Consider the following 16,082-nt stretch of genomic DNA (forward strand, 5'->3'; position numbering starts at 1 on the left):
GGGAATCTAAAACTCTTCTATAATATTCTGGAGTTTTTCTAAGATTGATCCCCTGTGCTGGAATCAGGCATCCGATAAAATTCTTTTATTCAGTCAAGAAATATTTATTGAACACCTACTATGTTCTAGGCATTGAAGCTGAAAATACAGCAGGAAAAAAAAACAGAGCCACTGTCTTTATGGGTTTTATACAGTAGAAGAAAGAGGAGGACAAAGAGATATATACTTTTTGTTTGTTTGCACGATGTGCTAGGTGGTAACAGTGCTGTTGAGACAAACAGGTAAGGGGGACAGAGAGTTTGAGAGACAAAAAGATTACATTTTTACAGTGTTTGGGGGAAGTCACTCTGATAACACTCAAGTACAGACCTGAAAGGAACAAGGAAGTAAGTCATACAAATATCTGGCGAAAGAAGAGTCCCAGCCAAGGGGACAGCAGTGCTAAGATCTGGAGGCCAGAGCAGGCTTGGTACGTTCAGAGAACAGCAAGCCTGGAGTGCAATGAGCCAGCAGGGGGCGGGGTGGGGGCTAGCAGGGGCCAGAGCATGTGGGGAGGCCTCAGAGGCCCCTGAACTGACTTTGCCATTCATTCTAAGTGAGAAGGGAACCTGGGGGCCGGTGGGGGGGGGGTTGTATTTTGTTTTCTCTTGGCATCACAGTCCTTTGAGCAAGGAAATGATTGTAGCTGATTCCAAGTTCCAAAAGATTGTTCTCATTGTTACAAAGGAAACAGACTGTAAGGTATTCAGGGCAGAGGCTGGGAAACCAATTAGAAGGTACCTGAGGTAAAACAAGAGTAATGGTAGCAGACTGTACTTACTGGGGGTGGTGGAAGTGGTGACAAATGATCAAATCTGAAGGCAAGGTCAACAAATTCACTAATGGATTCAACTTAACACATGAAGGGAAAAGGGAGAAGTCAAGGATGACTCCAAAGTTAGGGTCAAGGCCACTGAAAGAACGAAGATGCCATTTACTACGTTGGGAAACGCTGTGGGAGGAGCAGGTTGGGGCAGTATTGGTACAGGGACTCAGGAGTACATCCCTGGACCTGTTGAGTCTGAGATGCCTAGTTAGCCATCCAAGTCGAAATGTCAAGTGGACACACGAGCGTGAAATGAAGGGAAGAATTTTCTACTGAAGATAAGAATTTGGGATTCATCAGCAGGTAAGATGATATTAACGCTGTGCGATAAGATGAGATACCTAGAAAACTGGGGTAGACAAAGAAAGGAAGGACTCCAAAGACTAGATCTGAAGGCCGTGCAATGCTTAGAGAAATCTGCAGAAACCGTCAAAGGACGCTCAGCTGTAAAGCCAGTGAGATGGGCAGAGAAGCAAGAAAGCAAGGTGTTCTGGAGGCCACGTGTGATGTGCTGAATGACTGTTCAGCAAATATTCACTCCCCTTCCCTTCCCAACTGTGGATGGAGTGGCGTCCCTGCCCACCGATGTCAGGCCTGGCTATGTGAGTTTCTTTGGCTAACAGGAACATTAGTGGACAAGACGAAAGAAAAGGCCTTCGGTGTGCTTGTGTGGCTCGACTTCACTGTGGGACCCTAATGATCTGCCATGACAAGCGCAGACCCTGCGTAGTCTCCTCAGCCTAAATCCCAGCACAAATACACAAGGAGCAGATCTGAACCCAATCCACAGCCTGGAGCAGGGCCACCCAACTCAGCCCAACCTAGATCAGTTGAAATGCAGCCTACCTAGGAGACCTATGAACGAAAAATTAAATGTGAGCTACTGAGTTTTAGGGTGGTTTGTAATGCAGCATGACTAAAGCACCAGTGAATGCATACACCAAGTGAAAAAGTCTTTCAAGAAGGCATTGATCAACTCTCAAATGCTACTGAAAGGCTGGGTAAGATGAAGATTGCGAACTGATTCCGGATTTGGCAAGGTCACTTTGAAGCACTTTCAGTGGAATGGTGGGTGTGCACATCTAACTGGGATAGATTCAAGGATGGGAGGAGAGAAAGAGCAACTCTTATAGGACATTTTGCTATAAAGGAGAGCAGAGAAATGGTGTTGAAGCTGAAGAAAAATGTAGGGGTTAAGGAAGTATTGTGTTTGTGGGGTTTTTTAAGGTGAGCTTAAATTATTAAAGTTTATAAGGCTTCCCTGGTGGCGCAGTGGTTGGGAGTCCGCCTGCCGATGCAGGGGACGCGGGTTCGTGCCCCGGTCCGGGAAGATCCCACATGCCGCGGAGCGGCTGGGCCTGTGAGCCATAGCCGCTGGGCCTCAGCGTCCGGAGCCTGTGCTCCACAACGGGAGAGGCCACAACAGTGAGAGGCCCGCGTACCGCAAAAAAAAAAATGTTTATAATATTACAGTATATAAACTGATGGAAATTATCCAATAGTGGGGGGAAACTGATGATAGAGAAAAAGACCATTATCTGTGAGTGGGCAAGAGGGGAAGATACACAACGCACAAGTGGAGGAGGAGGGTTTAGAAAGGAGCCCAGCCACTTGGGGTCCCTTGGGGAGATGGTAGTAGGTGTGCGTTCAGAAGCAGGTGAGACTGAAGACGCAGTGGTAGAAGCCTGTGCAAGTTCTCTAGAAGCAAGGTCATCGGCAGAGGGCAAGGAGGCAAGAGGGGGCACATGTTTGAGGGGAGAGAAGAAGACGAGAGACGGTTGGTGAGGATGGCAGGATAGTGAGCAGACAGGGAAAAGGAGGAGGGTTGCCAGAATCAGCCGCTTGGGCTCACACACGGGTTACATTGAAGTCTTAACATTTCTCTCTACGTGGCAAACCACGTATGATGAAACAGTGCATCTCCTTTGAAACTACTACTGCTGTAAATGAACAAATGAGAAAACTGTCTGAGAAACCAGTTGTAAAAGTAGAAAAGAGTTGAAATTGGGCTTTAATGAAATGACACTAAAATGCCTTTCAAGCCAATCGGATGCCATTAAAATTACTGTGAGCTGGAGAAATGAAGAACCCAACTGAGTAGAAGAAGATATCTGAAACAGCAGCGGGGCTTAGCCTGGAGCTGACAGAAAAATTAGGTGAGAAGCAAATCTGAATCCAGTTTGGGGCTGCACTCGTCAATATGGTAGCCACAAACCACATCTGGCTACTGAGCATGTGAAATACGGCTAGTGCAACTATGGAAAAGATAATTTAATTTTATTTAATTTTAATTAATTTAAATTTAGAAATTGAAGCAATGTCCAATATTTTTCCATCAACGACAACTTTACCATTTGCGCAGGACTACACTTCATTGTAACTGGTGGAAATTTCGCATCTAAATTGAGAAATTGTGTAAGTGTAAAATACATGCCAGACTTCATGAAACAATTAAAAAGCATGTCAAAAATCTTGTTAGTAATTTTTATATTGTTACATGTTGAAATTACAATATTTTGCACATGTTGGGTTAAGTAAAATCTCTTATTAAAATCACTTTTTACTTTTTTAATATGGCTACCTGAAACTTAAAATGACATATTGGACAGCACTGGTCTAAGGATTAAAACACCAGTACTATCTGAAGGGCACAATTTGGAGTCACCTGTTGTCATGGTGACTACAAAAGAGGGTGAAGCCTGTCATTCAAGGTCACAGGAAGAATTATCCAGGATGTATGTAGCCCAAGTGCAGCATCTAAGCCTTAAATCTATGATCAATAAGGAGCCATGTTTTAATGAAAAACAGTCAAGCAGTAACTCGAAATCAATGTGGAATGGTACGATAACGAAAGTTCACCTAAGACGGTACCTCCAGCCTACCCGAGATAATAAACTTCTTTCCAATGGGTAAGTGCCTTTCCAATCTAGAGAAGGTTTAGAGTGTATAGACATGATGAAGAAAATCAGACTCACGTTAATACTTTTTAGAAAAGTTTAGAAATATGTTTATATTAATTGGAACAGTTTGTGCATAATTATTATGTTTTTAATGTTTAAAAGAATCTGACATAAACTGACAGATTAGCCCCGTGATTCTCGTTTAAAATGTGTGCTATATTTAGGCATATGATTTATTTAGGATTTGGCTATGTCTATAAAATATTAATTTTGTAAGTGATGGAACAGTCAAAGGAACTTGAGCTAAGTATTTGGAAAGGTTTCACTCATGTGAGTCGTACATTTGCCCACTAAACATCTGATTTGTTTAAAAAGAAAATCAACTATATGAAATTTATATACACAATTGAAAATGTTTAAGGGTTGAAATTTAACTAAGTTTATCAATGAGACTGACAGTTTAAGGCGCTCAATCTGTTCGATTTGAACTAAAGTTTCATCGAAGAAAAAGTGAAGGTGATGGCTCACATTTACCAGTTCTATAAGCAGAATAAGAAGATAAGTAAGTTGGAACTTAGAGGCCTAAAGGAAACTCGATTTTTATTTTTACCTGTAAAAACATCAAATATCAGTTGTTCTTTCTGTAGACAAAACGTACTCTTAATTGCTAATAATTAAGACTTTACACATATTTATTCGCTTAATCCTCACAACCCAATGAAGTAAGTAAATATTCTCCCCATTTCACAGTCAAGAAATGATGACACAGCACGATGAAGGAGTTGCCCCAAGGTCATGCAGCTAGATGGTAGGACAGCCAGCATTCAAATACAGGCCGCCTGGCTTCAAAATGCATGCTCTTAACCACTGTGCTTTACTGACTCTCAGATTGCCCTTGAACCTGAAAAAAGGCTCACATCGACAAAAATAACTAATTGTTCAAAAAAGTGAGCTTTTACATGCTGTTAAGATTTTAACTAAAAGTCTCTCATCCGTCTTTTTTCCCAGTAGCTACCAAGAAAGGTCTGCAGTAGGAATTCCAGGAAAAAACCATGATGTACAAAAGGGAGTGACCCAAATGAGAACAGTTTTCAAGGCTTCTGACTTCATTCTGATCCCCATACTCCAGGCCTCCGGATTCCTAAGACAAGGAACTCTCCCGCAGTGACAGAGAACATATTGCTCTGACCCTCAGAGAAGTCCAGCCTGAGGGATGTGACATTTATTGAGTTACTTTTCATTGCATTTCTTTTCATCCTGTAACATCTCATATGGCCCTTTTGGGGGTTAATTCTGAATCCAGGGCACAGTACCAAATAAAACAAATTCAGGAGAGAGAAGATAATTCCTTTTCATTTTGTTTTTAATTCTAAAAATAGGTTTCAGGGGAAACGTTCTCCCCCTCCTTCTACACCAAAACCCCACCTAGAGTCTGCATCAATGAACATAAACAAGGACATATGGTTTTGGTTACCTCCTGAGAACCATCTCCCCTCTCGAAATTGACCACACCACCATCCTGAATCTGCCCCACCAGGCAGTCCTCAACTGCACTCTTTCCAAAACATACATAGTCAAAAAGCATCTTCACTGCAGCAGGAAGGCCTTCTTTGTTGGCTGGTAATGAACAAAGCAATCATAGTCAACTTCAGATTGTGATTTATCACGCAAATCATGTTTTTAAATGTACCAACTCTGTGCGATCCTGGATAAGCTATTTATTAGCATTTTACACATGAGGAAACAAGAGTTATTGTGAAGTTCAGAAAGATATTTTGTGTAGCATACTTAATAGACTAATGATAGCTATTACAATATTTATTATTAAAAGAACCTACAGAACTATATTTCATTACTTGCTTTTATGGACACCTGTCTCTTATTTAATCTTACTTTTCATATAGCTTAAATAAGAAAAGCCCCCTGAAATTAAAACACTTAATCACTCTTCTATGGAGACAGCGAGAACATGAGCTTATAAGGGGGAGAGAGGTTAGAAGGTAAAATACTAAAAGCATTATAAAGACAAACGTAAATGATTTTTAAAGATCCATTTTTTGCTCTCTTTGACTAGAATAATCAAAAGTTTATGCATAACTGCTGGTATAAAATTAAGCTAGCTAGTGTTTTTTATGGTTTTTACATATAACCTTTTAAGAAAAGACCCTCAGGAACCCAAATAATTTGAAAATGAAATTGTGGTATTTGATTTCTAATGTCATACTTCAAATAACTAAAAGCTCAAAGTAATTTTATAGTGCCCTAATGATACATTTTGAAACTTGGATAACTGAAGTAATACTACTCTAAGAAATTTGAGTCACTTTCCTAAGACCCTAAAATTGACATTTTTAAGGCCCTCAATACTGACTTTGGAACTAGATTTAAAAATAATAATTTAATATCACATAAAAAATCTTTTAAGTATTCAAATAAGAAAAGCACATTTGTACCTATCTTATCTTTGGAAATGAGTAAGTTCTTGTTCTTAAGAAGTTTACAGTCTAGCACAAAAAACAGATACATGTATTTTCCAACAACATGCTAAATTGTTAAAAAAAAAAAATGGTATACACAGAGTTCTCTTGGAAGAGACTGAGTGAGAAGGGAGTATCACCTGGTCCTCAGGACAGGTTAGAGCTACTGAGAAAAGAACAGGTGCGCTTATAGCACAGGGAATTATAACTTATAATGGAGTATAATCTGCAAAAATACGGAATCACTATGCTGTCTTCCTGAAACTAATATAATATTTTAAATCAACTGTACTTCAATTTTTTTAAAAGGTGAGCCTAGACTGATGATAGTCTACATAAGGCAATAAAAAATAGACACATATAAAAGATATATTTACATGTATATAGCAAGGCTAACACCATAGGGAATATATATTCTTTCAATATATGAATACAAATAAGAAGTGAAAGAACAACTACCTTCAAAAGTATCTTTTGTATAAATTAGCTTATTCTAGTTCTTTAAAGTATAGAACACACTGGCATATGTCACAATACACTATGAAGAAATAATTCTCGTTTTATGACTTTAGGTTTTGTTTCTTTCCATTAAAATAAGAAAAAAGCCCAAGTGCCTTTATTTCAGTGAATTAAAAAGCAAAGCTTGCTGCATTCCTTGACATAAAGAAGCCAGGAATCTGGTACATTTTGTGTATCTGTAGGTTAATATAACAGAGAAAGATCACATCAGTTTCCTCCTTCTGAAAATGGGGAATCACAGTAGTACCTACTTCGTAGAGTTCTTAAGAGGATTAAATAAATTAATATTTGTAAAGTGTTTAGAACACAGCTTCTATTAGGAAGCGCTAGCAAGGGTTTGATTGATAGAAAAAAGATGGAACTGCAATCATACTAACCAGGGTCAGAGGAAACTATATGAAACAAGACGAAATGCCAGATAAGACCACACAGAAACCTTTCATTAGAGGTTTACCATTCAAGAGTCTGAGTAAGCATCTATTCTTCAATACAACTATGCCTGACACGACACGTAGTGATAAAATTGTGTAAAACGCCATGTCTCCCGTGAACGACTTTGGTTATCATAGAGGGAAGACAGTTCATAATGGACTGATACTCAGAGCAACAATTTCTCGTTTGAACACACCAAATATGTGGGACAAACACATAGTTTTATTTTATAGCTCCATTACTGTCTTGATTATCTAACTGTTCTCCCTGACCAATTAGATTATATAATATATCTGCGTTGAAAATCTTTATTCTTATGCCTTAATTTGTGGTTCATAATATTCAAAGTGTGCTTGCACCACAATTCAGGGGAGTCACTTTTTACTCAGTTGGGAGAAAAAGCGGGGCTAAGTGATGAGAACCGCATCTCTGTTGCAGAGTCTCTGGAAACCGTGTAAACAGCCCGTGGGGAGTTGCTTCAGGAGTTTGAACCATAAGGTGCTGAAGAGATGATCAGTGCCCTCCATCTTTTTCCTCCCCTCCCCTTCACTCCAAGCCAGGCGGGGTCTCAGTGTGTATTAATCTCCCTTTCTAACACTTTTTAACTCACTGAAGCCTCCACTTTGAGGTTCTTTGGCTTTCATTTCAACTGATGATGAGGTAAAGAAGCAGAGATCTAGATCCAGGCAGTTAGGGAAATGAGCACTTGGTCACCTAACAGGATCCCAAATTTTCCTATCCACCACACAACCTCTGTACATGTCTGAAATGTGAAATTAAGGATTATAACATGTGTTGTGGGTTTTTTTTTAATTACACACCATTATAAACTAAGTTTCTAATATTTTTCTGATTGAATAAGAAATTAACCAAATCATATTTTCTAAAAGCCCTGGGGATATAAAATTACTTAAATAGCATTAAGAATTAACTGGTAACTTTTCCCCATAAGAAAAGGAAGGCTGAAAACTAGGCCAATGGAGAATATTTGGGTATTGTATGTAATGAGTTACACATACAATAAAAGAATAATCATAGTAGTTGGAAAACAAGTAAGTCCTCAACCATAAGAGCTCAGGTGACTTTATCAAGTGATATGGAATAAAGAGAAGGAAACCCATGATAAACATTTGCTGACTGATGTCCAAAACTATATAATTGCTACAAAGAACTGGCACATATGGAAATCAATCACTGACCTCGAACTATGTTTATAACACTCCAATTCTGTGCTAGACTGTATAAATATGTGTTTCCCATTTTGTAAAGTGGTTTATAAAATGGCTTAAGAGAGCTTATCCTCATTTTAACTGAGGGCACAAAAAAAATGAAGTATGGGCCCACAAATGTTTTTCAGCCTCCGTCAATCTCTGCTAATAATTCACGGCACAAAACACCCCTTCATATCACCACCAGCATGGGTTTCCCATGCCTTTTCTCAGCACAGTGGTTATAATCAATACCCACCACGCACAGCAGGTCAGTTGACAATACCTTACATTTATAGCATTTTTTCCTCGAGGTCACGGGGCTAACATTATTCTCCCCAGCCACAAATCCAAACCTAAGTGTTTTGGTAATGAAGAAATCATTTTTAAAAGAAACTATCACTTTTTCAGAAATGTGCTTTTACAAATGCTACAACACATTGTACAACATGCTAAATTACCAAGCAGTCATCACATTACCACAGTGCTAGAAATTGCTAGAGAACACTGACCCAGAAACAGCCAACAAAGGCTTCTGTGGCCTAATACTGTCTATGCAGGCTCATACGGTTACAAACAAATGACTTTCAATGGCACAAGTACAAGGTTAACCCTACTTAAACAAGAACATGCCTTGGCTCTTTTTATCTCTTTGGATCTACTTGGTAAGTCAAGTTACATACTTCTTCAGGTAGAACCATGGTTGTGGTTTTAATTATCAGACCAAATTTTACAACGTAAACCAAAAATTAGGACCAGGTTTTTTTTTTTAATCATTAAATTAAGACTTTATAAAACTATGACTTTCCAAAATTATAAAATAATTTTAAAAAATTAAGACTTTTCTAATTTTAAGACTCTGAAGCCTAGAATCGCAGAAGACTCCTATTACTGTGAATGAGCGAGAGTGACAACTGGTATTCTACACCTGAGGATGCTGTGTGCTGTTCCCTACTTCCACCAGGTGGCCAGTCTCAACCATGGACGTACACCACACTCCCATTGGCATTTCCTAAGAAGGTACTGTGGATATCACAGCACTTTTTGCTTTCGTTATTTGGTTATGCACCTACCTCATGATGCTAGTAACATATATAAGCATGCCAAATTGTTGTTTTTCACTTCACTGACAAAAGCTTCATTTCCTGCTTCAGAGCCTGTGTAAATAAACCACTAGAACAAAGCGGGGCTTGCAATACATGCCTGTTTATTGCTGATGTTTACTGACTTTAGTTTTTTGGCAGAAAGCGATACGGCTTTAAAGATGCCAAACTGTCTTGAATCCTGTGCCTTGTGTGAGCTAGCAGCAAAGGCAAAACATGAGTCCTTATTGTGCTGAACTAACATTGGCTATCTCCTTTCTTCAGAACACAAACTAAGGGCCACAGGCTAGAACTCATAGTGAGGGGCCCATGTGGCTGAAAAGCAGGTCCAGAATACTTTCACTTGAATGTTGGATTTGCTAACAGGGATGTGAATAAAGCTGTACTCTTGGTGCCTTAAAAAGAACACAAAAACGATTATTTTTGTTACAAAACATGAAACTATATTCTGTCTATATAACAGGACCAGGATTCAATATCCTGGTTGCCTTTCATGCTTAAATGAGAAAATACTTATTTTTCTCTCCTGGTTATCTTCTGAAAACAGATAGACTTCATTTTAATCAATGTCCCATTTCATTACCATCATCAAAGAGTATTTAGCAGAATATCTGTGAATCACTCTACAGGTAAAATTCAGTTGAACAACAAACCCAATTGTGAAATAATCTGCAAATTGTTGCGGCAACTCAATTCTTTAGTTTCCAATACAATCTTCTAATGAAGTGACATGACTTAAAATTACTAGCAAAGGGCTTCCCTGGTGGCGCAGTGATTAAGAATCCACCTGCCAATGCAGGGGACACGGGTTCGACCCCTGGTCCGGTAAGATCCCACATGCCGTGGAGCAACTAAACCCGTGTGCCACAACTACTGAGCCTGCGCTCTAGAGCCCCCAGCCACAACTACTGAGCTCACGTGCCACACTGCTGAAGCCCGCGTGCCTAGAGCCCGTGCTCCACAACAAGAGAAGCCACTGCAGTGAGAAGTCCTTGCACCACAACGAAGAGCAGCCCTCGCTTGCTGTAACTAGAGAAAGCCCGCTCGCAGCAACAAAGACCCAACGCAACCAAAAATAATAAATAAATTAAAAAAAAATTTTAATTACTAGCAAATATGAACAGACTTAGAAACCTAGTAATCAGCTAGCTAACAGGTGCTGAAATCCCAAAAGAGGGAAGAGGAATATCACTTTATGTCTAACACCTCAAGTAGCTTTAACATCCGTAATGCTAATCAACTTAACTGCAATTCAAAATGATCACTGCCAATGATTTCTTCTCGTTAACTACCTTTTAGCAAAAATATAATTTCTTGCTTTCCATATAATGTTCTCTAACTGACCTCTTCCAACTTATAAATTATTTTACTAAGTTGGGTACACAATTTAATAAGTTGAATTATCTTCCAGTTATCAATGTGACATTTCTCCCCAATTTAAAAAATATTAACAAATACATTATTTCCTTCTGAATTGATCAGCTATATTTCTAAAAATGAAAACTGTTTTCCGTCCTTCACATGAGTACACCTAAGATGATACCTAAGTAGCTACAAAACAGTCTTCACAACCCTATTTTTAATCCATTCTTTGTGTCTGCAACAAACTAAATATCACGAAATGATGGCGAGGCTTGGGGCCGTTGAGGAAAGAGGAGGTTACCCATAACTTGAGCAATTCCCCATCCAGTACCCGAATGCCCTTAGCAACGCCATCGAAACCCTCTGCATCACACTCATAAACAGATGCAAACACCGCCCAGATACCTGCCCTCAGAGGTGCTTTGGTTTGCACCTGGTTCACACATAGAAACGCAAGGCATTTTCCAGTTCCTTAAAGCACGAACACAATACCTTCCAGAAACAGCAGCAATGACATCGGTACCAAGTATCTAATCTACAAAGTATTGATCCTATTAACGCTGGTATTGCCGGATGGGAAAACCGGGCTACCTTTCCCATTTAGTTACACCTTCCAAAGATAAAGGCGGTTATGTTCAAAATCCAAACGAACTTCAGAAGCACCTCAAAATGCTCCCGTCCCAGGCATGTAAGCCTGGGCTCACTTTTCAGAGACTGTTTTAAAAAAAAGTCTCGTTTGTTCCCTCGGAGACCTTAGCATCATCCCGTCCTCAAAGAGAATCAACTAGGAAACATTAAAGTCCAGAGGTAAATATTTTCGTATCTTTTTTTTTTCTTTCTATAAGCCTCGGTAACACGCCGAGAGGGAGAGGGAGAGAGAGAAAGGATAACGCAGGCAGGTACCACCCCCGCCTCTCCGCACAGCCTCACCCGCGCGCCGGGCCGTCTCCGGGCAGCTCCACGCCCCGTACGCCGTCGAGCCGGGACTGGCAGGGCCGTCGCGCCGGGAGGAGGCTCGGGCCCTGCGCCGACCGCGAAGTTTGCCGCCCGCCGCCGCCGCCGTGCCCCGGGCGCCTCCGAGGTTGCGGGGCGGCCGGGGAGACCGTCACCGGTGGGGACGCGCCCCTCGGGGACTCCGGTGCAGCCGGGCCCCGGCGCCCGCTCCCCGCAGCGTGCGGACGGACCCCCACCCCCGGCGCCCGTCCGGAGCCCTCCGCGCGGCGGGCGCGCTCGCCTTACCTGGCCCGCGGCGGCGGCGGCAGCCGTGGCGGTGGCGGTGGCGGCGGCGGCGGCGGCGGCGGCGGCGGCGGCGGGAACGGGGCCGGGAGCCGCTCCGGCGGCGGCGGCGGCGGCGGCGGCGGCGCCTGGGAGGGGAGGGCGGCGCCGGCGGAGGAGGAGCTCGGGCGAGGAGCTGGCGGGCAGGCGAGCGGCTTTGTTTCCACTGCGCGGAGCCACCGACCCTGCGTCACCATGGCAACCGCCGGGGCCCCCAGACCCAGTGGGGACCCCCCGGCGCCCGGGGTCAGGGACCCGCCGGGCCGCCGCCGGAACCCCTGCCCTTCTCCTCAGCAGTCTGGCTTCTCCGAGGAGACAAGGACCCCTAAGGAGCCGCCACCACCACAAACACACCCCTCTCTCAGGCTCCGTTGCCAAAGCGTCGGTCTCGCCCTAGCAAGAGGGGAAGGGGGGCCAGAGCCAATTCCTCTTTGCCTCGTAGTGGGCACCCCCTTTGGCTTCCCACACTGGACATTCCAAAGCCCCCTCCACACCTTTCTCCTTTGGAGCTGTACCCTCAAAATGGAAATTCACTGAAGAGAGAAGAAAGCAGTGCAAACTGATGAAGCGTGCAGCAACTGGTCCTGGTGCTCCTGCGGCCGCTGCCGCCGCAACCTCGGAGCTGCCAAGACGCACGTGCCGCCGCCGCCACCTCCCTCTCTTACCAAGCTTCGCCTCAGCGGGTCTGCGCTCACTCCACCCGAATCGGGTGGAGGGCCCCAGTAGGAAAGAGGGGGAAGGGGGCTTCAGTTTTTATCGTAAACACAGGATACGCTTGTAACCTTACACGCTAAAACTCAACTTTGAGGCTGCATTGTGAATCTCTGCTGCTTCCACTGCTCAGCTACTGGCGGTGACTGCTAAGCGCCTACCTTGAGCGCTGGCTTTCTCTGTGCCAAGCCCGGACCGCGCACTGCAGGCCACCGTGCTCCATAGAAGATAAGGGTGAGGCCAACCATGGCACATGCTAGGCATCCTCTCCTAAGGAAATTCTTGGTGAAGGAGGGAAAAGTACTAGCACATCCACAGTAATGCTTCCTCCAAAGGACAGAGCTGGAGGACAGCTACCACGGGGTGAGTCATCACCCCATACCATGTTTTCTTGAAACATCAGTTACTGAACCCAAAACGTACAACGTCTTCGTTTAGACCCCAGGGAGCATGGCCTTTATTTTCTGGCACTTGTGAATCACCAAAGGAATGTCAATTACTTATAACAAAACCCCAGGGTCGCTGATGTTTTCTGGGCTTGCTACCTATCTGAGAAGCCATAAAGCAGAACAATGTTATTACCAATTGAAGCTACACATATTAATTAATGAAAATAGAAGATTCATTTTATGGTGGAGAATAGAAACAGCTTGTTCCTCAGAACGGTTGGCCATTTTCCTGTACTGGGAACATTGGTACTTCCAGATGAAGTCAAGCGACGAGGTCTTTCCCACAGGCTGAAAAGCAGTTTGATAGTATTTGTCAAAGTGTTCAATGTACATCCCTTTCACCCAGCTATCTCGATTCTCAGAAATTTGTCATACAGAAATACACAAGTGTATAATGATAGATGTACAATGGTGTGCATTGCAGCAATTATGTAATAGCAAGAATTTGAAACAACTTGTATGTCCATCAGTAGTGATGTGCTTAAATACGTTTGGCACACTTACACCGTGTAACACTATGCAGCCATTAAAAAAGAACAAAATATATAAAATACATAAAAAGATACTGATTTCTTATTAAATAAAAAAGAGGGGCTTCAGAACAATGTAAATGGGGTAATCTCATTTCTGTACAAGAAATTTCTAGGTAGATAGAAACATAGACATAGACATATAGATAAAGGTCTGGGGAAATACACACCTAATTGTTAATAGTGGTTACCTCTGAAACTACCGTTTAAGAATTGAAGAATTATATGCAATTCGATTTGGTCTGATTTTTTTTTTCAGTGAGCAAGTATTAGTAATTTTTCAATGAAGAATCAAAAGACCCTTAATAAGTGTTTGTTGACCTATGCATTGCTGCCTGCTTGAGACCTAAATACAGAACAGGGAATAGCTTTTGAGTTGGCCACCCCTAACCCCGGATGCTGAAGGCTTGGGAAAGCCCATGTTGGGCCCACACGTAGTGAATTCCTTCGTGACCTGGTTCTCCCTTATTCTGTGAGGTATTCTTGTAGACATTCGCTTTTCTCAAGGAGATTTAGTTTTATCTTAAGGTCTACCCCATTCTAGCTCTCAGACAAAATTACAAGATTGTAAGGAAACCATCCATTTAAAATTTGTCACCTTACCTGCCAGGACATATCATTTGAACAAGTTAAGTGGCAGCCATTAATCCAATGAGTTAAGTTGGAAATGAAGGTAGTACAGCTGAGAAAATTATTGTATGGATGCATGACTGGCCTTTCTTATTCTCACCATTTTTGAAATATGTAAAGTAATGAATTTTACTAGTGTTTATGCTAAAAATCATCAAGAAACCCAAAGTTAACTTTTGGTTAAAACAAAATATAATTACCTCATTAATGCTTTCCAATTCATACATGTGCCATAATATAGCAATTTATGTTCAATGTTTTCAACCTATTGAAAATGTTAAACTTATAGCAAAATGTCGTAGACAAATAGTAGCTCATTTGTTTATAGTTTAGAATGATTTTACCACAGACACCAAAGTTAGATTACCTGGGCCTGAATCCCAGCTCTGTTTATTAGCTACATGACCCAGGCAAGCAGTTTAATACATCTGGTCCTCAGTTTCCACATCTGCTAAATGGGCATCGTAATGGTACTTACCTCGTTGAGTTGTTCTGAGAATGAGATAAATGAATGTATGAAAAATGTATGAAAAATGTATGAAAAATTCTAATTATGATGCCTGATCATATACAATGCTGAATAAATTTTAACTATTATTTTTATTATACTTTGTCAAATCTGTCACTTATTCTCTTAACTTTCAATTCTGGTTAGTCTTTATTTGTCTGGTTAGTCATAACAAATCTTTCCATCTTCCTTTAAATAAACTGATTGGCACTGTGGCTGAGCCATCCAATTTTAATTCTCCTCACCCCTGAACTGGTTATAAAATTATTATCAAAATCAAAGAGATATTTTGATCCATTTTAAAATAGCAAAATAAATGAAAATTTTCCATTACATCAGCATTCATAATAATTTAATTTTGATAAAAAATAAGATTTCCAGGTTTAACAAAATGCAACAAATACCCTCAAAATAATATACATTCTATATATTATCATCAAATCCCTAATATGTAAAATAAACAAGATATCTCGACTGAAGCATTTATATAAAAATTTTCCTGTTCTATAATTTGGAATTTGACCCTACCCGAGTCCTTATTTCTTCTTCAATTATAAATCATAATAATAGCTAATCTTTATTACACACAGTTATTTAGTAGCCAAATTCCTAGACTCTTAAGCACTACACACTAAGAAATTTCCTTAAATTATTTGAGAGCTTGAGCTCAAATATGTTTTATCCCATGAAGCTATGAGTTTAGGAATAAACAGAGAAAAAAAACAAACTTCAGTCTTCTCCAGTTACAACCTCATTAAGTATATCTCCTTTGACCCCTGCCTCCTAGTCATGTTCTGACATTGTTTAATGAGGTAATATCGACACATTCGAAACATATGTAAAAAAATACTTCTGTGGTCTATTTTTAAATTAATTTTCTTCATGGATAGTTTCAAAATTATTGGAAAAGCCCAGTTCCAGCCATTTAGAAGTCTTGGGGAAAAATAAAAACAACAACAACAAAAAACCAAACATCCTGCAGAGGCTACAGAAGCTAAAAATTCAGAAGTCACAAATTCCTCTCCTCCCAATACCACCCCCGTCAACCAGGACACTAGGCAAATCTGTTCTTAAAGGCAAATATTGACTATCGTATCCTCGCAAGTAGAGAAA

At 41.1% G+C, this 16,082-nt stretch overlaps 1 protein-coding gene across 2 annotated transcripts in view; it reads right to left on the reverse strand.

Annotated features, from left to right (window-relative positions):
* Positions 1-12,147, reverse strand: part of RNF182 (ring finger protein 182) — a 57,817-nt gene extending 45,670 nt beyond the window's left edge. The window contains exon 1 of one of the 2 annotated variants that reach the window (XM_060308024.1): positions 12,106-12,147. The gene's annotated coding sequence lies outside the window, so the exon portion shown is untranslated. Of the gene's footprint in view, positions 1-11,796; positions 11,949-12,105 lie in introns of those variants that run through there. The other variant, XM_030881387.2, reaches the window with a different exon arrangement.
* Between the last annotated feature and the right edge of the window lie 3,935 nt (positions 12,148-16,082).

Source organism: Globicephala melas, chromosome 11, assembly GCF_963455315.2.
Source record: "Globicephala melas chromosome 11, mGloMel1.2, whole genome shotgun sequence".
In the NCBI taxonomy this organism is placed as follows: domain Eukaryota; kingdom Metazoa; phylum Chordata; class Mammalia; order Artiodactyla; family Delphinidae; genus Globicephala; species Globicephala melas.